Source organism: Rhipicephalus microplus, chromosome 10, assembly GCF_043290135.1.
Source record: "Rhipicephalus microplus isolate Deutch F79 chromosome 10, USDA_Rmic, whole genome shotgun sequence".
NCBI lineage: Eukaryota > Metazoa > Arthropoda > Arachnida > Ixodida > Ixodidae > Rhipicephalus > Rhipicephalus microplus.
This window is the reverse complement of record NC_134709.1, coordinates 46,099,204-46,123,536: the sequence shown is the minus strand read 5'-3', so window position 1 is coordinate 46,123,536 and position 24,333 is coordinate 46,099,204. Positions and strand designations below refer to the sequence as shown.

General features: G+C 47.0%; 1 pseudogene; it reads left to right on the top strand.

Moving 5' to 3' along the window:
* Window positions 1–7,860: 7,860 nt before the first annotated feature.
* On the top strand, window positions 7,861–14,052 carry LOC119181727 (multidrug resistance-associated protein 1 pseudogene; annotated as a pseudogene).
* Window positions 14,053–24,333: the final 10,281 nt, after the last annotated feature.

Genomic DNA, 24,333 nt, shown 5'->3' with positions numbered 1-24,333 from the left:
GTGTCAGTGTGCGCTAAAATGAGTTACAATGCACTCATACCAACTGCATCATCCTGAAATATAACAAACAAAAGACTGCGTAACTTAGACGATGACTAGATATAACAATTGACAGCTTTGACAATTGACAGCAACGAGGGCTGTGGCGCGGGCGCTATACCAAGCTCGTGGAAAGCTGCGCGCATAATTATGATCCCCAAACCGGGAAATGGGTAGAGATTGACAATCTTCGACCGATATCTATGACTTTATGCGTTGATAAGGTCATAGAACACGCGGTTCTCGCTCGTCTTACCAACTACCTCGAGGACCGAGACATGCTCCCGCCCACGATGCTGGGGTCCGTCGTAACCTTTCCACGCAGGACGTTATGCTTCAACTCAAGCATGATATTGTACACAATACCACGCGATCTACCAAAGCAATACTTGGGCTCGACCTCAAGAAAGCGTTCGACAACGTTAAGCACGCCGCAATACTTGAAAGCATACGAGTGTTGGGACTGGGCGAAAGAACGTACCACTACGTACTGGATTTCCTTACAGGTCGCCGGGTCCGCTTAGCAATTGGCTGACTAGAGTCGCGAGATACAGACATGGGTTGCACGGGCACTCCGCAGGGCTCCGTAATTTCGCCCATGCTATTTAACCTCGTCCTTGTCGGGTTACCACAACAATTATCTGAGATGAAAGGCCTCCACCATACGCCGATGACATCGCCCTCTGGGTTGCCGAGGGGAATGGCGGACAGATCGAGCAAACGTTGCAGGAGGCGGTCGACGTGGTACAGGACTACCTTCGCGACACGGGCCTCGAATGTTCCGTGGCTGAATTGGAGCTCCTTCTCTACAGACCAACATGCAGTGGCCGTAAACCCAAGAACGCTGATTCTTCTGGTGAGCGTGCACACGGAGATAATAAAGCAGTAACATCGGACGTTGCCATCATCCCACAAGCTAACAACCTTAATGTACAAGGCTTGCTCCTGTCGGCCAACGGCCACAACGGAGAAACCATACCCAGAGTAGACGGTGCTGTCAATGGAACGCTCCGGCTACTGCAACGAATAACAAATCGCCATAGCGGAATAAAAAAAAGCAATACCATCCGTCTGGTAAATGTTTTCGTAATGAGCCACATAGCGTACGTTGCCTCCTACCTTAAGTGGTAGGCGACTGAACGAACCAAGCTGGACCGTCCCATCCGCAAGGCCTGCAAATGCGCAATAGGCTTACTAATAAATACTAGCACAGAAAAAATTATCGAGCTAAGGTTGCACAATGCCCTAGATGAACTAATGGAAGCACACAACATTGCCCAGTACGAACGTTCGGCGAGAACCATGACTGGTCGACACATCCTTGAGAGACTGGACATAAACTACCACACGCAGCGTGGCGAAAAGGTCGGAATATCCAGACGTATTCGCGAGCGCATCGTCGTTCTGTCGTTTCCCAGGAATATGCATCCCAATCATCACATCGGTCGGCACAACAGAAGCGTGCAAGATCTGGAAAAGAATTTCGGCAACAGTGAAGACATTTACGTAGACGCGGCCCGTTACGAGTGGCAACGCAGATTTTCCGCAGCGATCACGAATGACGCAGAAACTTGCGTCGCGAGCGCTATACAATACGCACCGAAGAAACGGAGGTGGTTGAAGAAGCGGCGATAGCCCTCGCAATGGCTACCACGGACGCCGAAGTGATAATAGGTGACTCTCAGGCGGGCCGTACGTAAGTACGCCAGCGGCCGGATCTCCCGCGAAGCAGCACACATTATCGAAATTCGCGAAGGCAATATTTGCCACAAAAACGACAGTTTGCTCGGATATACCCCTGCCCACACAGATCCTCCGCTCGCGGGCAACGCGACTGCCCACGCCGCGGCTCGAGGCCTTGCACGCCGAGCTGTGGTGCCTGCCGGCAGCCCCGATGTCTCGCAGACATCGAGAACAGTACGGGAGTGGAAGTGGGGAGATCGCATGACAACTTTCTGAGACATCACCCAACACTACAGACTGAACAGACGCAAATATCCACCAACACACGAAAAACTAAACAAGAGAGAGGAAGTTGCCTGGAGACAAGTAAAGACTCCCACGTACCCGCACTTAGTGATCCTACGCCTCTGTTACCCAGACATTTATACATCCGACGACTGTAAAGCGTGTGGAGTAAGAGCGACGCTGCAGCACATGTCGTGGGAGTGCATCGGGAGCGTGCAGCAGTCCACCATGAACCGGGTAGACGTGGCAGCCTCGAACCGCGATTGGAGGCGGCTCTGCTCAGCCATGACCTCGCCGATCAACTGTGGGCAGTCCGGCGCGCCCAAGAAGCACCCGTGTCCAAGGACTCCAGGCTGTCACCTAGGCTGGGGTGCTTGTAGCCCCACCCCACTAAATACCGCCGAACGGTGTCAATAAAGTTTTTACTCACTCACTGAGGTCGTGTGCTCTTCTATTTTGCTCGCCGCCCAAAGGAGGGCGCTACAACGGCATTGTGTCGTGCTACGTCATATGACCTCATGACGTCACGATCACGCCACAAAATAAGATTAACTTTGACGTCGTATGGTGACGTCATGCAATTTGTTTTTGCATCAGTTGTCTCCGACGGTCCCATTTACCGTTTGATGAGTCATCTAACCCTTTAGCCTTTACAATAAACTTACTGATAAACATGGTTTTTCGGACTGTGGACACAATGCTTGAGGTTTCTCTTAAATTGGAAACATAGGAGAATCTTCAAAAGAAAGATTGTCAGTTTTATTTATTCACTTCAGGCTTTTGCCAGCCGAAAGCCCGATTGGGTAAGGAGGGGTGATGTACCTGGGTGCCCCCGATAATTCTTACCACCTGAAGTTATTTAGTGATAGCTTGAATCAAAATCAATGCTGCTATGATATTTTACACCCTTCGAAATGTGGCAGAGAATGGAACCCATGTCCTCAGAATTACGGTAAAGCCTTAGGATCTAAAGGGGTCAAAATTGAATTGCCTCCATACAGCGTGCTTTTATAGCAAAATTGTGGCCTATGATGGCAATAATAGTTTCCTTTCCACCAGTGTTAGCTTTGGTAGATAGAAATAGTACACTGCCTATAATTAATTGCAGTGATTAATGACTGCCGAACTGTAGATTACAGATGCATATAAATTGCAGTAATTAAAAAAATCATAATTGACAGCAATATAAGTACGTTGCACCATAATCTCTCAGTAGCTGAAAGCTAGTGACAAACTATGGCACAACCTGCTTTAAAAAAAAAACGTATTGAAGGACTGTGATTGTACAACTACAGAAGATCGTGAAAATTTAGAAAAAAAAAAGATTGAGTGCAGCGTTTCTAACAAATCTTTCTACGTAAGAGCGATAAAGCACGTAAAATCAAGGAATCTCTTTTGAGACAAGGAAAAATATCTACTGATGTGCTGATACAGATAAGCCCCGAATTTAGATTATTGCTGTAGTAAATGTGATGATGTGATGTTAACTTATTTGCCTCCCCCCCCCCCCCCCCCATTCGAGCAAGGTAGGAAGCGCTGAAGACGTCCGCAAAAGCTGCAAGCGGTTGCACGGGGCTCCGAATCTCTACATTCGACGCGCTGGCTAAACGCACAAGCGCTCTCGTGACCCGCAGCTACTCGGGTGCGTCCCTTATCGCTGGCAGAGCCTCGCACGTCCTTAGTACGAGTGCGTGCGTACGATCATTGACGTAAACATTTCAAACGCTGCCCGTGCGGCTGCGTATTCGCGCATGACGTCTGTTTGTACTCCGTCGCTCGGGAACTTCCATGTTGCTAATGGGTGACGCTAGGTCTGCCGTGGTGGAGCAGTAGTGATGGTGCTCGTATGCTAACCCGAGAGCCGTGGGATATAATCCAGGTTTCGGCGGCTGCATCCTCGATGGGGGGGGGGGGGCGAAAATGTTCAACGCCCGTGGACTTAGACTCAGGTGCACCTTATACCCCTGCCACAAGGCACATTTTGGTACATTACTCTTTTATTATTTTTTGATTTAAAGAAATTCAAGGTAGACATACAAATGCGCATTCGGAGGTCTCGAAGTGAAAAATCTCGAAGGGAACTCCTAACAAAAAATGAAAGGGGGGTTAGAAGAATCTCGACTAACAGCGAGTTGTGCATTTTATACAATATAAGTTGCATCAATAGCATATAGGGAGAACTAGTCATAAAAATATCTGTATGATAATGGCGATGATAAATATATAGATTGAGAAAGTAAAATGTATTGAAGTACACAAATTCACACAAGCATAAAGGGCCCGTGCAACCAACAACGCGAAAACACATCAAAGGCAAAATTCATACATGGGTAATATTCAAACACTTGAAAAAATGGCAACATTGGATTAAGAAACGTTCTGTAGGAAATAAAACGTAGTTGAACCTATTTCTGCGACAGAGATGTTAATGAAATGATCCTTAGTTCCTCGTTTGACTGATAAGAATGAAGATGACTTGATATCCGACTTTAATGAGTTCAAAGTGAAATGTTTGAAAATGCAATAATAAATCTCCCATAAATAGTTGCACTAAGTTGTTTTGAATATTTTGTAGTACGGCTATTAGCAAGGTTGGAATAAGTAAAATTTAGAATATTTAGCTCGGCATTTATGAGACGAAATATCAGTGGTACCACCTTATGACCGAATAACATACAAAGAGGCAAAACATTTAGAAAACTTAATACATATAGGAACTGAGGGAGATGTGTGCGGTTGAATTGTAATTAGTCCTAATGCCTGCTCTTGAAAAATTTCTAGGCGATGGTGATGTTTGGCACATGTATTACCACAAGATGAAAGGCAATATGAGATGTGACTGTGTGTGAATGTATGCTATGAAAAATCCATGAACTGGGGTTGTGTTGAGCCGTACTTTCGCCAAGCGTACTTATCTACCTCAAGGATAGAACACAACTGACTTCTTTAGCGCTAGCATGTTTACGCTTCGTACCTTCTCCCTCATCCTAACGAAGGAGGGGAAGGGGCATCGTTGGATAAGGAGGTGTGAGAGCGGAGGAGGGGTGTCGCTGTGACGAATTGTATGAGTGAAAATAAAGCAGGTATTCTGTAAAACAAAAAAGGGGAGGGGGAATGGTGATGAGGTGAGGATGTACACGTGTTGTAGGGTTCCACTTGTCATACGTTAACAATGGCAGGTTTGAAATTCCTAGATGGAGGACTTAACAGTGTACTATACCGAATGGATTCAAGAGTCCCTTTAGAAATTGAGAAGGGAGAACCATACTTTAGAAGCGTTTATACCTAGTAGCTGGAGTGCATTGAACTTGTTAGTAAGGTACTACTCTGTATATTTTCTGATTCTTGCGGACCGGAAGTTTGACGGAAGAATGTCAGACTTCCGGAACGTGTTCTGGAAGTTTGACGAAAAAAACAACAACAACGGGGGTGGGCCTCATGTGCGAGCCCATGGCTACGCCACTGCTCCGGGTTAATTTTAACCAGGTGTGGTTTTTATGCTACGTGCACCTGTAGCGAAGCGCAAGACTGTTTATGTTTTTGCCGCTATTCAAATTCAGCCGCCGTGGCCCGATATCGAGCCCGCGTTCTCGAGCCAGCGTGACACTATGCCCGATGTACCACTGTTGGTTGCACAAACCAAATACCCGAGGATGCTCGCAGACTGTGTAACTCCGTGTACTTTGGTCCTTCAACAATGGCAAAGAAAGATGCCAACAGAGAAAAGAAGAAATTACGGAATATTTCGCTTCGAGACCTCTTTCTGCACTCCATAGACCCTGACCTAAAATCAAGACTTCTGTATCTTCCTTTTTTTCGTCACCTCGAGACACTTTATCATCGACTTCGCCTCAACGCAGCATTCCCCAATAGCTTTCATGCGCCGCGTTGGTTTCCCCGCCAAACCATACTGTCGAGAATCGCTGTGCTTTAGAATCAGACATTTTTTGTTGCCAGGAATATTGCCAGGAATATTGATTGCCAGGAATATATATACAGAAAAGGAAGATTTTGTTCCAAAGTAGATTAGGCTCTACTTTCCACGAACTGCTAGATCTCGGAAAAATACTCGGACCTGCTCTATCTACTCAGCAATGTCACGTTTGGAAACTTTTGTTTATGTTCCTAGAGGACAATAATTTATTTGATAAACTATAACGTAACTTGCATCATCATTACCGTCGTCATCATGTGAGGACAAGCAGATAGCTCGATCACATCTTTTTTTCCCCTCCCCTGCTCCTTCTAGGACTCTTTCTTTGTACTCAATAACCTTCCTTTATGCAGAGTATATATAGCATTTTACATACGCCTGCAGTATTTTCTGTGTTTTATTAAAAAGTTTTTTCAATCTTTCTCTCTCCGCGATGTTGTGGAATTTTGTGATTTCCCAACTCTGATTTGCCGAGAGGGCTGGCACGGCACCTCGGATTGGCTTAAAAGTGCCGCCACTGCGCAGTTATACCATAATGCGGAATTAGGCAGTGCTCATAACAGCCTCCTAGGACTCAGGTCAGTGCGTGATTGTTCATTCGCGTGCAGGGAGTAGCGCAAATATGAACCGCATATTTGCGACTAGCGAAACATGTCGATGTACAGATCCCAGCGAGGAGAAACAAAAGGCAGGGACTCGATAACACCCGACTCGGGCAAACACTCGCAGGAGAGAAAACAAAGCGATGCCGTTCGGTGCTGATAACGAACTAGCTCATGACTTATACACTCTGTAGTCGAGGGCAGTGCCGGAGATCAACACTGTGTCGCTTGACTCGCCCGACCCTAACGATCGTTATTACTTACGGTATGTCTATTGCGGATGGCTTAGTTGCGCTTGTCCACGAGGGTGAACGTAGGTTTTGTCCTCTTTCTATCAGGAAGACCACGAGGGTGCAAATCTCGATAAGTATCGAAGGTATACTTAGCAAGCTTAAACATGTGCAGGGGAACTCAAGCTGTACGACGGCAGCACTTGCGTCATTACAAAATTTTGTTTTGTTATCAACATAGTACGGGAGACACTGTGATAACTCTATCCCCGGTGTTTGTATTAATTCGCGTTATGTCCGAAGGATGCCCAACGCCGACGTGTGGCCAAGTAGCACGAACTGGAGCAGGACATCTAGAGATTAGATCTTTTGGCCTTCTGCACCTATATGTTCACTTATGGGTACATTAGCGCAAACCAATTCTTGCTTGCTTACTAATTGTTTACTTATTTTGCTTGCATACTTGTTGGTGAGGCCGACAACCTAGACATAAATAATGTGATTTGCTGAGGCGGATTCCAGCTACATGATTCAAGCGGAAACTACCAAAGTTATAAGCAGCCGCTGGAATGTTAGTGTGGCACAAGCTGTGCAGGGCGCCAGATTATAGACATCTTTATAGCAGTGTGTTTAGCACAGTTCGCTTATGAACATCTGTACACACTTTAAATAAACCAGCTTACAAGCCTTGTTCTCGCACATGCCTTGGAGAATGAGCAAATATCTGATTACAGCATTCGGCTGTTCATGGAATACTGCCTGCAAATTTTCAAAGCGTTGCTGCTGGCGTATCCAGAGGTTGCGACAGCATTAATGACTGCATACAGCGCTATTATGTAGCAATAATACTGGAATTCTCAAGGCCGAAAAAACAAAGGAGCGGGAAACCACGGCTACTGGAAAAGTCGTTTGGAACGCTATCACTGGTTTCGTCTATAGACAACAGCAAGAATGGAGCAACTGATAAGGTCCACCCGTACGCCCTCACCAAAGCGCAAAGAAAAGAGAGTTCGATAGCGACAGCGAGTATTACCAGGAATGACCTTATCTACGCGCCTGAGGGGGTGTTCTCGTCAATTGTCTACAGTCCTCCCGGGCGATAGCCGCGCTGTGTTCTAAGTGAGAGTGCCGCACGACCAGCACGATCCGCGGCTGCACCCCGTCTATGACCCTTGCATGCTCGTCGGTCAGCGGGCGGGCAGCATGGCGGAGTCTTCCTTCTGCCTGACCCCCGTCTGGGACTGGGAACTTACCTGGTATTCGGCTTACCCTCGCTTCACCAACTGCTTCGAGTCGACCGTGCTTGCCTACCTGCCGGGAAGCGTCCTGCTTCTCTTCGGTTTCCTGCCATGGATCCTGTGCGACACCGGGAACAAGGGGTGTCCCGTGATGAGGACCAGACCACTATGCTTCACTCCGCTCAGTGTCCTGCGCCTCCTGTTAAGCCTGACCCTCGCCCTGGCGTACGGTTTCTCATTCACCTGTAAGCTCAGCATGGAGGTGCCATACTCGTCTTGGGCTTCGCTGACTGCCGACATGGTTCGCTGCGTCACGTTCGCGATCACGATAATCATGCAAGAGCACAACCGGCGGCAAGGCGCCGGTTCTTCAAACCTGATGATGTTCTTCTGGTTCGTGGCGGCCGTCACTCAACTCCCGGAGTACTTCCACTACCTCGAAGACGTGTTCCGAGACGACGTTGACGTGCCGGATGTGTTCCCTATTGAATTCGCTGTCAGCATGATTGCCTATCCTATGGTGGTGGTTCAATTTGTACTGTCCTGCATCACCGACCTCCGTCCTGACACCAAAAGACCATACATTACCGCCGGGCCACTTTCGTCTCTGATGTTCATATGGATGACGCCACTGATCGTGAAAGGTTTCAGGCGGAGCCTGGAACTCATCGACCTGTTCAAAGCGAGGCCGGAGTTAGTGACGCGTGTGAAGCATGATGAGTGGAGTGTTTACTGGAACAAGGAGCTGGACTCTGCTGGTTACAAGCACCAAGATGGTTCCTGCGAGTGTGTGAAGCCAACTCCGTCGCTCTTTAGAACAATGAGAAAGGCCTTCTGGAAACCGGTTCTGCTTGGTTGCATCCTCGGTTGTATCCGAACAATAGTGAGAACAGCACCTGCATTGTTGCTCCACCTTATCACGGGTTACATGGCTAGCGACGAGCCCACATGGAAGGGTGTCATGTATGCGTTTGGAATAGTGGGCGCTAACTTCATAACGGCGATGTTTGTGCGCCATATTGACTGTACACTTTCGCTTACTGGCCTCGGCATGAAAGCGGCCATTATTGGTGCAATATACCGGAAAGCGTTAAAGATTTCGAGCGAAGGACAGCAAGATTACACGGTCGGTGAGATGGTGAACTTGGTTTCTGTAGACGCTGACCGCGTATTTAGACTGGCAGCATCTTTCGGTTTTATTTCCTCTGCACCATTGCTTATAATTATCTCAATAGTGCTTTTATGGCAGTATCTGGGCGTCGCCTGTTTGGCTGGCATTGGTGTTATGATCGTTATTATGCCACTCGTACTCATCGTCATGAGCCTCGGTCAGAAGTACCAGGCAGCGCAGATGAAGCTAAAGGACCGAAGAATAAAGAGTATGTCGGAAATATTAAATAGCATCAAGATCCTGAAGTTGTTCGCTTGGGAAAACCCATTTACGGAAAAAATTGAAACGTTGCGCTCGCAAGAAGTTACTTTGCTCAAAAAGTACTCGTACCTTACCGCCTTCAGCTGCTTCTGCATGACTTGTTCCTCGGTGCTGGTGGCTTTCTCAAGTTTTGTCACCTACGTGCTGATCAGCGACAGGAACGCTTTGAACCCGACCATAACGTTTGTTTCCTTGACGCTCTTCAATCAGATGCGATACTCCATGTTCCTGATTCCGGACTTCATTTCGAACGCAATACAAACCAATGTGGCTTTCGGCAGAATAAGGAAGTTCCTGATGTCATCTGAAATAGATCGGTGCGCAGTGTCGCGAAGGCCGGCAGATGGCGAAGACGTCACAATAAAAGGCGCGACACTGTCCTGGTCGTGGGACAAAGAATGCGTTTTGCACGACATCGACTTATCTGTGAAAACTGGTGAGCTGGTTGCGATTGTTGGCCCCGTCGGGAGTGGAAAGTCTTCACTACTCTCAGCTCTGCTCGGTGATCTTAGGATTCGGTCCGGATCAGTGGACTGCATTGAAGACGTTGCTTATGTTCCCCAATGTCCCTGGATTCAAAACAAAACAGTGAGAGACAACATCCTGTTTACGAAGGGCTTCGATGGGAAACTGTACGACAAAGTTCTACGAGCATGCTGCCTTGAAAAAGACCTGGAAATATTGCCTGGTGGTGACTTGACTGAAATAGGCGAGAAGGGCATCAATCTTAGCGGCGGTCAAAAGCAAAGAGTAAGTTTGGCACGAGCCGCTTATCAGCGCAAAGGCCTGTATCTTTTCGATGATCCTTTGAGTGCAGTTGATGCCCATGTTGGTGTGGCTATCTTCAAGGACCTGATTGGTCCACGAGGCCTTCTCAAAGGCGTGACGAGAGTTCTGGTTACTCATAATCTTTCAGTGTTGCCGGATGTCGATCGCATTGTTGTTATGAGAGGAGGGTCCATTGTGGAGAGTGGCACCTACCAAGAGCTTAAAGAAGAAGGTAGCGTTCTGTCAGAACTCCTCAATGAATTCGTCAGGAAGAAGAAGCGGAAGCAGTCAGAGCAGGGGGAGGATTCTGGCACGGAAACAGACGCCATGTCGGAAGGCAAACCAGAGAAGGAGGAGATGAATATCGTTCAGAAAGAGATAGTCGAGGAGGGTTCGATTAAGATGAGAGTGTACCTGAACTATATCCGACATGCTGGTCCCCTCGTGGTGTTCACGCTTATTTTCTACGGCGCCTTCAGGGCTATCGATATTTACACTGGTATATGGCTGAGCGAGTGGAGCACGGATCCACCGCTTCCAGACGGAACACAGGATATTCGATTGAGAAACTACAGGATAATGATCTACGCAATCTTGTGCGTCTGCGAGAGTTTGACAGGCTTCATTGGCGTGGCCCTGCTATGGAGGGTCGCTCTTTCGGCCTCAACAAGGTTGCACGGTTTGATGCTCTCCGGCGTCATGAGAGCTCCACTATCTTTCTTTGAGGCAACTCCTTCTGGCCGCATCTTGAACAGGTTCGGAAAAGATGTCGACCAGCTCGACGTCCAACTTCCCATGGTGGGCAACTTCTTCCTGGAGTTTCTCATTCAAATTATCGGCATGATAGTGCTAATTTCTGTAAACCTTCCGATATTCATTCTCATCGCCATTCCGGTCGTCGTGTCATTCGTTATTCTGCGACAAGTGTACGTCAAGTCTTTGCGTCAGGTCAAAAGATTAGAGTCAGTGACCCGATCACCCGTGAACAACCATCTTGCCGAGACCGTGACGGGCCTATCGAGCGTGCGGAGTTATGGCGTCCAGCGGATATTCGTCGAGGACAATGACCACAAAGTCGACGTCACACAAAACTGCACAGTCAACAGTCTGCACTGCAACTACTGGATGCAGATACGCCTCGAAATAATCGGCGACATCCTGCTCATCACAATGCTTTTGCTTCTAGTCTCCAACAGAAACAACATCGATGCCGGAATGGCTGGCCTCATGGTATCTTACTCGCTTAACACCATCGCACCGTTCAACTACCTCATTTATTTCTCCACGGAACTGGAAGCGAATCTTGTTTCTGCCGAGCGCCTGGACGAGTACAGGAGACTCACCCCGGAAGCACCTTGGAGTCTTGGCTGGAGTCCCGACCCGGCGTGGCCCCAAGAGGGTGCCGTGTGCTTCAGGTCTTATTCAACTCGCTACCGAGATGGCTTGGATCTAGCGTTGAATAATATTAATCTCGACATAAGGGCGGGCGAAAAAATTGGAGTCGTTGGCCGGACGGGTGCCGGCAAGTCAACCATGACTCTCAGTCTCTTCCGCATTGTGGAAAGGTGTGAGGGCCAAATCGTGGTGGATGGCATCGACATTTCGACGATAGGTTTGCACGATCTGCGCTCCCGGATCACAATCATTCCGCAGGACCCAGTGCTGTTCCACGGGACGCTGCGTTACAACCTCGACCCCACCGGGAACCACGGCAGTGAAGAACTCTGGGCTGCTCTGGAAAGAGCGCACCTCAAGGACGCGTTCGAAGAAGTTGGCCTCGACTTCGAGGTCACTGAGGGTGGACTGAATCTGAGTGTGGGACAGAGGCAGCTGGTGTGCCTGGCTCGCGCCGTTCTCAGGAAGACAAAGATTCTGGTTCTTGACGAAGCCACAGCGTCAGTGGACATGGAGACCGACCTGCTTGTGCAGCAGACCCTGAGGGAGCATATGGTGGACTGCACCGTCATCACTATTGCGCACAGGCTGCACACAGTACTTCACTCGGACCGGGTTGTGGTCATGGAGCAGGGCCGCATCATTGAAGTGGGCGAGCCGGCAGTGTTGCTTGCTGATGGTCACACGTCGTTCCACTCGATGGCTCACGAGGCTGGTCTTGTGTCGGACGGAAGATCTGCCAGTGAACCCGAAACCTGACCTTGCGTTTGTAGCGACTGCGGAGGTGAATCACGTTAAGTGGTGGTGTGCTTCCAACTCATGAATATTTATGGCGATCATCGCATAGCTGTCAGCAGTGGGATTGAACGACGACTAATCTGTCTGTTATTTATGCTTTGTCTCCCAGCTGACGAGATGACTGTGGTGACTATGAAAGACTTGTATGTACCTGTCTGCGTCGTGACGTGCACATTTAAATTTGCTCTTACAGTTAGGCCGAAACACACGTGCCTTGGCTCAATGACTTCCAAAGCATTGCATAAAATTTCACCATAACCAATATATTTTGTGACTTCAAGCAATTTTTTATGGAACCTGCACAACATGAAGCTTTCATATAGGTCGTAAATTACGCCTTACGTGCCTAATTATGGACATGGGTACTGCTGTGGGTGAAGATTTAACGCTTTAACAATATGTCACAGCTGAGATGATCTCTCGAGTCCGCAGCACTGACATTTATCACTATTTTGTTTGTGGGAACTAACGCCGACGTTACACCACGCAAAAATTTCCTCGGTTAAGGTGCATCTGCTAAACACCAAACCAAGCTTTCCAAGCTCGTTTTCCTACAACCACTATGGTTTCATATACGGTTTCATGTAACAGTGGTTTAGCCTGTTTCTGTAACAAGTTTATAACGGGCCACGAAGCCTGCCATCTCCACAAAGAAAGTTTTTTAAAACAAAACTTAAGGCTACTAAAGGCTGTGCCAACATATCAAATGATGCTGTAGTATTTGAGCGGCTAGTAACTTTCGTTATAGATTATGCGTAAATTATTAACATGTGTGCGATCTCTAGAAATTGTGTTTTTTGCACTACCTTAACTGACAACATAAGTGAGCTTACTTAACCCTTGCATGGCTTTGTGCTGTTGGACTCCTATGCGTACTGAATTTAAACAAATGCAAATAATTCGAATTTGTTTTCTGCGCGCCTGTTACGTTGGAACGCTGCTTCACTCTTTAAAAAACCGCTTAATTCTTCCGTTGTCCACGCTGTGCTGTCTAGCTCTGGAACATGTGCATTAGGAGCTGAGGTGATGTTACAAAATAGGCATTCGTTGGGAAACACTTTCCAGCTCAATAGAATACGCCATCGTATAGTTACTGGCGCACTTGTACATTGTTATGCTAAATTGTTTATGGCCTGAAGTATCCAGTAAACACAACAACCTAGTAGCTGTACGGTGTAGAACGATGAACCACTCATGTTGTAGGCCACTGACACAGAGGCCACATGAGGTTCTCGTACCTGTTGCTGTAACTACGTATCACATACGGGCGCCTTCAAAGTTTGGACGAGTTGAAACGTGTCCTTTCTTTGTAGACATATTACGCGGATGTACCCCGGCATAGGTTTCTGACTCTATTGTTCCTAACAGCATTCATTACATTCGTTTGGTTATGGAAGCAAGGGTGAGACCAAAAAACACGTCAATGCACACCGAGTGTATAAAACGATTCGTCCACTTTCGAAGAGACGGTTGTGATACAGACCGCTGGACATTAACGAGTTTTGAAGCAGAGTGCAGTTCTTCCGGTCTTGCGTTTGGAGGCTTACAAGCGCTTCCTGCATAATCACTTTTATATATCTGTATACATTACCTGTACATGTAGAGTTCATGTGTTTGCTCAAAATAAAGTTCTTCACAAGACAAAAAAGGGGATTTCGTGCCCTTGCTGCCAAAAAAAAAATCTGGGACCATCTCTCTGAAGGTAACCTGATGAGATGCGAAGCAGCAGTGTTTCGCACGCGTGGCGTCATGGGATGGACGGCTCTAACGTGGATGCTGCGGTGAGCGCTGAAAGATTCGTTTGAAGCGACGGCAAACGTAGTTATTGTAGGTCACTCGTATAGACATGTTTCAACGCGTACGCTAGGCGCACGTCAGGTTTATTGCGCGTGAAGCAACGAGTAAGCGGTGGTTTCGGCAGGTGTTGCGGGCAAACGGACGAGGCGGCGGCTGCGGTCGCTGCGACGAGCGCGTGGCAGACGAGGTAGAGAGTGACGTCAGAGCACACTGCGAGAGAGCGTGACATCAACGCACCGCAGCGGCGTGGCCTACTTGGCACTGCGCCAACACCTTTGGCGTGCGGTGGGTTCGTACGGAGGGATAGCGTTACACAGTCTGGTCAAAGTGCTGCTGCGCATCTAAAATGTAGGTCCGCAATCGCATTCGTGGAATATGTGTTCTTGCCCCGCCGTGTTGGTCTAGTGGCTAAGGTACTCGGCTGCTGACCCGCAGGTCGCGGGTTCGAATCCCGGCTGCGGCGGCTGCATTTCCGATGGAGGCGGAAATGTTGTAGGCCCGTGTGCTCAGATTTGGGTGCACGTTAAAGAACCCCAGGTGGTCAAAATTTTCGGAGCCCTCTACTATGGCGTCTCTCATAATCATATGGTGGTTTTGGGACGTTAAATCCCACATATCAATCAATCAAGGTGAATTTATTCATTTGACTGAACTAGTGCCCGCCTAACGAAAAGTCAAATTACCCCAAGCAATGCTCGCTGTACACGGATACTGCATGGGTAAAGCGCGTCGATCCTCGATAAAGTGATCATTGTTGGGACGCGCCATCTTTGACATCACGCGTCGAACTTTCGAGCCTTGTCTATGGTGGTCGTGCAAGCTCCGGAATGGTCTTAAGTGTTCGCGTTCTGCGCGCAAAGTTAACCAAATTATCTACTATACAAACGTGAAGCCGAGTATTTCTCGCAGTCCTTGTGTGTTTACACTGAGCACATATAAATACCACGCATGGTAATATTGCATTTGAAAGAAATAAGTTGTGTCCAATTCCTTGTCGAAAATTTAAAATGTCGACATCGTACCGGTTCTACGGAGAAGCTCCCGGACTATGTCCGCGTAACCCTTGGCTCTTGCTCTGTGAGCGGCGGTGTTGGTCTCTAACCACTCACTCGACGTTGTCTTCGAGCCTAGTTTGCTCCCTTTTGAAGGAACTGCATGAAAATTCAAAGGAGCATGGATTGCGTGGATCACTGCCTTCGAGATTACTATTAGCAGTATTCTACCGGAAAATCGGTAATCACTCTGGCATTGCGTTCTCCTTGCTTCTCACGCCTCCTGTAGTGTTTAGAACCTACGTTCTTGTCCAACTCACAAACTAACCACCTCTGCAAGTAAGATCAGCTTTTCTCTTCTGGAGGCTCGCCACATCTCCTCGTCAATTACCCTCCGAATAAATAGACTGTCGCGCAGCTTTCGGTGTAATTCAAGTGGTTTTCGACGTTATGTCTATTCGGCATTTCGTTTTAGGAGCGAAGCTCCTTAAAGCGGCACCTATTCGTCCCTCGTAGTAGTGCGTAGTGCGTAACCAGTCTAACATTTTGACCTGCAAGGTGGCGCCGGTGGGAGATTTCTCCTGTGCGTTGTTGAACAATAAAAAATTCGCAGCATGCGCGTTCACTAAAAGCGGAATTCTCCTGTCTCTCATTCCCAATTAGCAGCCATTGACATGTACCTTGAGCGCTATCTGACAAGAAAGAGTTGCTACGGTGTAATCGCTGGGCATAACCTCCTTGGTTTTAGAAAGGTTGAGCGAGCGTTGGGCCGGAGTGCCATGAATACAGTGAACTAGTATATACCATGAAGTCGAGGCAGTTAAAGGTGGGAAGTAGACACGAAGCGCAAGCCGTAAGAAAGTGTGCGTGGGCCACCTCTCGTTTAGTCCTTGGAATGTCCGCTGGATGGCGGTGCTTCTATACGCGGAATATATGATGAAAAGATGCGAGATGGTGGTACTTGAAGTGGTGACTAGATGGACGAACGGACATACAGACAGATGCATGGACGGACGCACGTATGGCTGCACAGACGGATGGACGGATGGGTGGACGCAGGGGCGGATGCACGGATAAACGCAGGGACGGACGCGCGGATGGACGTGTGGACGCGCGAACAGATGCCCGCACGGATGGGTGGATGGACGCATGGACGGTCACACAGACGGACGCATGGACGGACGGAAGCAAGAACGAATGGACGGACAGATGCTTCACCCCACTCTCCTTCATACGCCCCGTATATATGCTGCCATTTTTTATGTCTTCTGACGTTCGGCTTTTCATGATTAGGCCTCTTTCGGCGTTTTAACGGGGACCCCGCTTTTATGCCGTGGCCACAACGGAAGACAAGGCTAGGCGCTCCGGAGCTTCACCCCTTAGAAATTCAGGAGCCCTTCCGCTACCTCGAAAATGGGGACAATTAAATTGAGCGTAGGCGCGCAGACCACATGTTGGTCCGGGCCTTTGCACGCACTCATGTGCTGTCGTGTGCTGTAACCGCTTGGCGTAACGACACTGAAATATTGCAACGGGTATGAGTCTCGGCTCATACCCGTTGCAATATGCATAAAAATTTAAAGGAAGAGGAAGCAATCGAAAAACAAAATGGTGAGAAAGTAATTGATTAATTGATATGTGGGGTTTAACTTCCCAAAACCACAATATGATTATGAGAGACGCCACAGTAGAGGGCTTTGGAAATTTCGATCACATTGGGTTTTTTAACGTGCACCCAAATCTGAGCACACGGGCCCAAAGCATTATCGCCTCCATCGAAAAGGCAGCCGCAGCAGCCAGGATTCGATCCCGCAACCTGTGGGTCAGCAGCCGCATACCCTACCCACTGGACCATTGTTGCGGGCGAGAAAGAAAGGAAATATAGGAAGAAAAGATTGAAATAAATAGAAATGGCCAGAAAAAAGCACGAAAAATAACAGAAAAGAAGAAAAAGAGAAAGAAATGAAATAAAAAAATGAAAAAGGTGTATAAACAAAGGCTGCCTAGCTGTGTACCTCCTTCAGACTTGGCACTATAGCTATAGTAATGCGAAGCGGTCTATCTATCTATCTATCTATCTATCTATCTATCTATCTATCTATCTATCTATCTATCTATCTATCTATCTATCTATCTATCTATCTATCTATCTATCTATCTATCTATCTATCTATCTATCTATCTATCTATCTATCTATCTATCTATCTATCTATCTATCTATCTATCTATCTATCTATCTATCTATCTATCTATCTATCTATCTATCTATCTATCTATCTATCTATCTATCTATCTATCTATCTATCTATCTATCTATCTATCTATCTATCTATCTATCTATCTATCTATCTAGCTGTATGTCTGCCTGTCATTTCTTTCTTTTTATAGCATTGCGTAATGCTCCCGGCTAAATTTTTTCCTTCCCCCAAGTTCGCAACTAATCTATCACCCGCGTGCTCCACAACGCAACGCTCCATTTCCGTTAGGGAGCACGAAGGATCATGTGCTCTAGCGGAGAACAATGGAATGTGACAACGATAAATGAAAGGTTATCTCGATAAAGATCGGATTGCCGTATCAGAAACGGCAGATTGCTGACAAGCTTTCTACCGAGGGAATATGACTTGCTGAAAAATTTTGCTTAGCTAAAAGTACGCATGCCACCGGCGCATATTTAAGCTGCGCATTACTGCACACTCACTGGCTCCCAGTGTCCCGCGCACTAGAACATTCAGTAATGCCACAGAACGCTGCTGCCACCACCAAAATCTGTTGCACGCCAGCAGCTTCGCTCAAAAAACGCTGTCCGAAATCGCAACGCGAGAGACGTCGTTCAAATCGGCCTTCGTATACATCAATCGGGAGCGCTTTGTGGCCTCAACCTCTTTACCCACGTGCCCTTATTAAAAGCCTTAGGGAAAATAACTATAAAATCTTGAAAGTTGAAATCGGGGAGTGGTATAGTGTGGGATAAATGCCAATTACACGCAAAGCTTGTGAAGAAAATGCATACAGATTAGAGAACATTCTCTGGGACTGTGGACTGCTTGGAAGGGCTGATCAAATCACCAACTTACGACAATGAAATCATGGCTGTCCAGTACGCCGACGACAGAGCCAGGAGGGTCGACCATCGCGTTCCATCATGGGAATAGCCAGGTTTATAGTGCACCAGGTTGGCGCATTCGCATCATGCACAGGATGAGTGGGCTTGGCAACACCGTGTTCGGGCGGTTGCTCATGAATTTCTACTTTTTTGTCCAGATCGCCCTGCTGCGGGTGGATTCCGTCGTTGGCCCGGCGGAACTCTTCCCACCGCAGGGAAACATCGTCGCGCCTGCGCCGGACAGCCCCGTCGACGGAGAACCATCATGGAAAGCAGCGCCTCAAGTGCCCCTCCCCTACCATGTGGTCAACCGAGTGACGTCAGCGGACACGCTTGAGCTTCAGCATAAAACCCGGAGCCATCTTCAGCAGTCTTTCAGTGGGCTTGGCAGCACCGTGTTCGGGCGGTTGCTCATTAATTTCTACTTTTTCGTCCAGGTGGGTGACAAACATTCTGTCTGCTCTATTAGAGACGATTCGCTCACTTTAGTAGTGCTGCCGGGCCCACAGAGTCTGCTTTCTTCATTGTGTGATTGTTTGCCTGTTATTAGGCTACTGCTGTTAACATCAGGTGATGTGGAGTTAAACCCTGCACCCCGCTCAGACTCAGAGTCTGGTTCAGAAGCCACCTTAAACAGCCAGCTCCTCAAGAAAATTCTAAAGAAACAAACAAAGACCAATAAAGCGCCCACTGCTCTTTCTGAAAACTTGAAACGCGTAGAAACTACAGTAAGCAACGTACAAGAAAGATTAACCGCCATAGAAAAAGAGTTAGCTCGCCTACAGCAATTCGAGGATAAACTCGCCGAGCATGAGGTGATGACTGTAGAAACAAATAAACTGGTGCGAGAGCTATCGGTTAAGGTAGAAGACTTGGAAAACAGGAGCCGCCGGAATAACATAGTAATCTATGGCGTGAAAGAGGGTGATAACAAACAAAATGCAGATTTACAACAGTGGATTGTTAAGGGCATTTTTAAAGACATCCTCATGGTGAATGTTACATCTGTAGAACGCATGCACCGAATTGGCAGGAAAACACAAAATTGAGAGCAACCAGTAATTCTTAAGTTGTACAATTTCTCTGAAAAAATGTTAGTCCTTCGTAATTGCGGCAAACTGAAGGGAACAGCGATATCGATATCCGAAGACTTTTCCGCACGAGTTCGGGACCTGCGCAAAAAACTATGGCAATCAGCAAAGGAAGATCGGGACAATGGTGCTAAGGTCACTCTCAATCAGCAAAGGAAGATCGGGACAATGGTGCTAAGGTCACTCTTGTATTCGATAAACTAAAGATAGATGACGAGTTGTACGTATGGGATGAAGCAAAAAAATGCAAGAGTTTCCCTGAGAAGGGCACGTCACGATGGTCGCGCGAAAAGCAACGCGTGACACCCGCAAGCCCGTAGCATCGTTAACAAAACTGACAAGCTAGAAGAATTGTTTTTCCTACACTCCTGATATTGTCGTGATAACTGAAACGTGGCTGCACCCAGACATTCTTGATTTTGAAATTGTTCCTTCTTCATACTGCCTACTTCGGTCAGATCGTGACGGTCGCGGGGGCGGGGTCGCCATTGCAATAAAACGTGGTTTCAATATCGTAGATTGATTGATTGATTTGTGGGGTTTAACGTCCCAAAACCACCATTTGATTATGAGAGACGCCGTAGTGGAGGGCTCCGGAAATTTTGACCACCTGGGGTTCTTTAACGTGCACCCAAATCTGAGCACACGGGCCTACAACATTTCCGCCTCCATCGGAAATGCAGCCGCCACAGCCGGGATTTGATCCTGCGACCTGCGGGTCAGCAGCCGAGTACCTTAGCCACTAGACCACCGTGGCGGGGCTCAATATCGTAGAGAAAAGGGCATTGCGAATCACGAAAGCGTTTGGTGCACAATATTTGCTCACGATGCTTCATTACTGATCTACAGAAAGCCAAATGCGTCTGATGATTACCTTTTACAAGTACATGACTATCTGGTTGATAAGGTTTACCCCCCGTACCAAATTGTTACTTACTGGAGATTTCAATCTCGCTATTGACTGGGAAAACTTAACAAGTACTAGAAATACAGCCAACAGCGAGCTATTATACAATTTAATGTTCAATTTTTCATTGTCCCAGTTGGTCCAGGAACCAACCCGAATTCAAGGAAACACTCGCTCCGTACTAGACCTAGCTTTTCTTTCCGATAACCTATCCGGTAAAGCCACTGTAGAAGATGGAGTATCTGACCACAAAATGTTAATCATAACTTTTAACCTTGAATGCTTAAACACCAAACCAGATGGCACAAATTAACGGATAGTCGTGAAAGACTACACCAGAGCTAATGATGTTTGTGTTATTGATTACCTCGACACAGCACTAGAGACTTTTTCTCTAAAGGAATGCGAGGGTGTTAATGGTATGTGGATTAAGCTGAAAAAAATAATTACGTACTGTGAACAAAATTTTATCCCAACGGAACTAAAACACACACAAAGAAAAACACCATGGATCAATCGCCGTATTATTCACCTTAAAAGAAGGGTACAGAGAATGCGCAAGAAAAAGAGGAATCCAATCATCTTAAAGGAACTTGCATCTCAGCTTAAGGCGGAAATTAGAAATGCAAGACAAACTTTTTTTCACATACGTTATCTCACTTCATGACAGATCAGCCGCAAAAATTTTGGCGTTTCTTGGCACGGCCTGAAAACCCAACAACTGAAGTAGAAATTGAGGGTACTATCGTAAAGGAGGCGCAAGCCGTTTCCAATGCTTTCAATAGGTATTTTCAGTCGGTATTTACACGCGCATGCGCACCAAGTAGCCCTGTTGCTCCGGTGCATCCTGTTTTAATGCCCGATGTCGTTGTCACTACGGAAGGTATTCTGAACCTGCTGTTGCAGATCGATGTTAAGAAATCAGTGGGTCCTGACAATATTTCAAATGTATTCCTTCGACTCTACGCAGAGCAACTATGCCCCTTCCTTGAAGCAATTTTTAAAGCATCCCTGCTAACAGATTCTTTACCTGCAGACTGGTTGTGTGCAAAGGTAATTCCAATTCATAAAGGCGGGAGCAAGCTGTCCATAAAAACATTCAGGCCTATCTCGCTAACTAGCTGCTGCTGTAAATTATTGGAACATGTAATCAACAAGACAATAATTACTTGTTTAGAAGATAACAACTTATTGCACCCAAACCAACACGGATTCCGTAAAACCTGTCTACCGTTACTCAACTCTTGGAAATAACGCATTACTTCGTAACTACTATTAACTCACAATTGCAAACCGACTCCATATTTATAGACTTCGCCAAAGCTTTTGATAAGGTGCCTCACAGTAAATTGATTGAAAAACTTGTGTCTATTGGTATTAACAGTAACATAATAGCATGGATAAAAATTTATCTATCAAATCGAAGCCAGTATGTAACCGTAAACAACACAGCCTCTGATTCATTGGAAGTTTTTTCGGGAGTACCACAAGGTTCCGTTTTAGGACCCATCTTGTTCCTAATATATGTTAATGATATCTATAAGTGCCTTGAGCCTAACGTTAAAATGAGATTATTCGCTGACGACTGCGTGATCTACACCACTATCCGCACAACTGATGACCAGCTTAGACTTAATACCACACTAGCTAATATTGCATGTTGGTGCCTTGAGTGGGGAATGGAAATTAACGTGTCAAAAACAGCTTGCCTTAGCATAACTCGCAGAAAAACAATCCAGCATTTTAGTTACAATTCGGTCGGCACAAACATTGCAAGAAACGACGCTGTTAAATACTTGGGCGTTACCTTTACAAGTAAACTGAAGTGGGATGCACATATAAGCAGCACATACACAAAAGCCTATCGCCAGCTGGGGTTCCTGCGTCGAAAACTTGCATTGGCGCCTTCTAATGTAAAACTGACAGCATATAAATATCTCATAAGGCCGATCCTCGAGTACGCCAGCATTGTTTGGAACCCCCACCAAAAATATCTTTCCAACAAATTAGAAATCGTCCAACGCAAGGCCCTTCGCTTTATCTATTCTAAGTATTCGAGGTATGATGGTGTCACTGAGCTGCGCAGGCGGGCATGCTTGCCGACCCTTGCAGCCTGTCGCCGTGTCTCTTCCTTAAAGTTTAGTTTTCTTTTGTATCACAACGGTTTAAACATAGATAAAGACAAATATATAAAGCCGCCTAATCATCACTCCCTTCGTACCAACCACAATAAGTACATCAGACCATTCATGTCACGCTGTGACACTTTTAAATATTCATTTTTCCCGTCAGCAGTGGAAGAGTGGAACAAATTGCCACGTGAATGCGTTAATCTTTCCTCTGCAGATTCATTTGTTCGGAATGTAGAAAGCCTGTTTTATGAAGACTAAAAGCAACTTTTGTTTTTTGATGTTTGTGAGCGCTTCCGAACACACTGATCACTGTACCCCCTGCTGATACCTCGATGTTTTGTGACCTGTCCATGATTTTGTACAAATGCTTTCATAGTTCAAGTTTTATTTTCACCATCATCTTGTGATTCTGTTTCTTCCGCTATGTGCGATATTGCCTGGTTTGTACGCGACTGTGTATATTTGCCCGCCCACCCTGTATGAGCCTGAGAAAGGCTTACAGTATTAAATAAATGAATAAATAAATAAATAAATAAATAAATAAATAAATAAATAAATAAATAAAACTAACAAATAAGGTTTCGAGTAAGAACAAGAAGCAGTAGTTGATTTCGTGCGCCACTACTGTTGCACTCTCCTTTTTTGCCCTCCTTCCTCAGAGGCCTACATTATACGAAAACGTGATCTGTCAGTCATCATTGCGTGACGTAAACGGGAGGACGACCTGTTGATCGATGGCGTATACGTTGGTGCTAAAACAAAGCTTGCGACGAAGGACAACCCCATTGAAAGGCGTCTGAATTAAGATTGACCGCCTGAGTTTCCTCAACGTGCATTTAGATCCGATCGTACAGGAACGTTTTTCGCATTCCCCTAGCGTAGTACATGCGCAAAAAATGGGAAGTCTATAGTGCGCAGATAACTCGGACGAATGGCGGGGGAAGTGGCTGGGGGGAGGGGGTAGAGGTTTTTTTTCCCGCGTTGGTTCCGAGCTGGCCATAGCTGGCTCGGGCTGGGCAGTAGCTTCCGTGTCGGCGTCCCCATCCGACGGATGAGCCGGTTGTCACGAACGGCCACTCGAGATGCCTTTTTGTTTCATCTCGCTTCACAAAGTGGACCCCTCCTCCTTCGACCACTGGAGCCTCACTTGAATAGAGTGAACAGAGGGAGAGGGAAGACAGGGGAGCAGAGTAAGGGCATATCGCAGCTCCGTGGCGGTGCGTGCGTGTGTGAGAGCGTGTGTAGGGGTGGAAATCTCTCGTCGGCAGAAACGTCTGTTTCGAAATGCCTATACAGCCACGCTTCGGCCAAGTACGCCTTGTATGGACACGGCGGCTTATCGGCCACGACGCAAGAGCCAGGAGGAGGGGGGGGGGATGCTGGGGAAAACTTTGAAGAGAGGAGGAGTGGTGAGAGGAGAACGTCGGGCTCGCAGACAAAAACGCCTTTCTAATCTGTGTCGAGCACGTCGCGTAACGGCGCCCTCTTGCATATGCACGGAAGAGAAGGCTGCTCGCAAGCTTGGCAGATTTCTCTCCAATTTTATTACTCGTGTTCACTCGCATTTGGTACAATCCTTTTTTTTCCTTTTATTTCACGCGAGATTTTGTGGCGTGTCACGGACGTTTTTCGTTGCGCTGACGTCGAAAACTCGGAAGGGTGTAGTGTGACCACCGACTTCTTGGTGAAATTACTGTGCTTCTTGTAAACGCCAAGTGGGGAGTGGGGAGAGGGGTGGGATTAGAATAGATTAATGGCTCGAGCGCATAAATGTGGCCGATCAGCAGAGAGCCATTAGGTGCGTGTCGATTGGTGTGCGATGGAATTATTTGCGTCACGGGTTATTAAAGCGACGCGTATCGTGGTTCTCTGACAGCGCGACGAACTGAATCCCTGTTTCGAG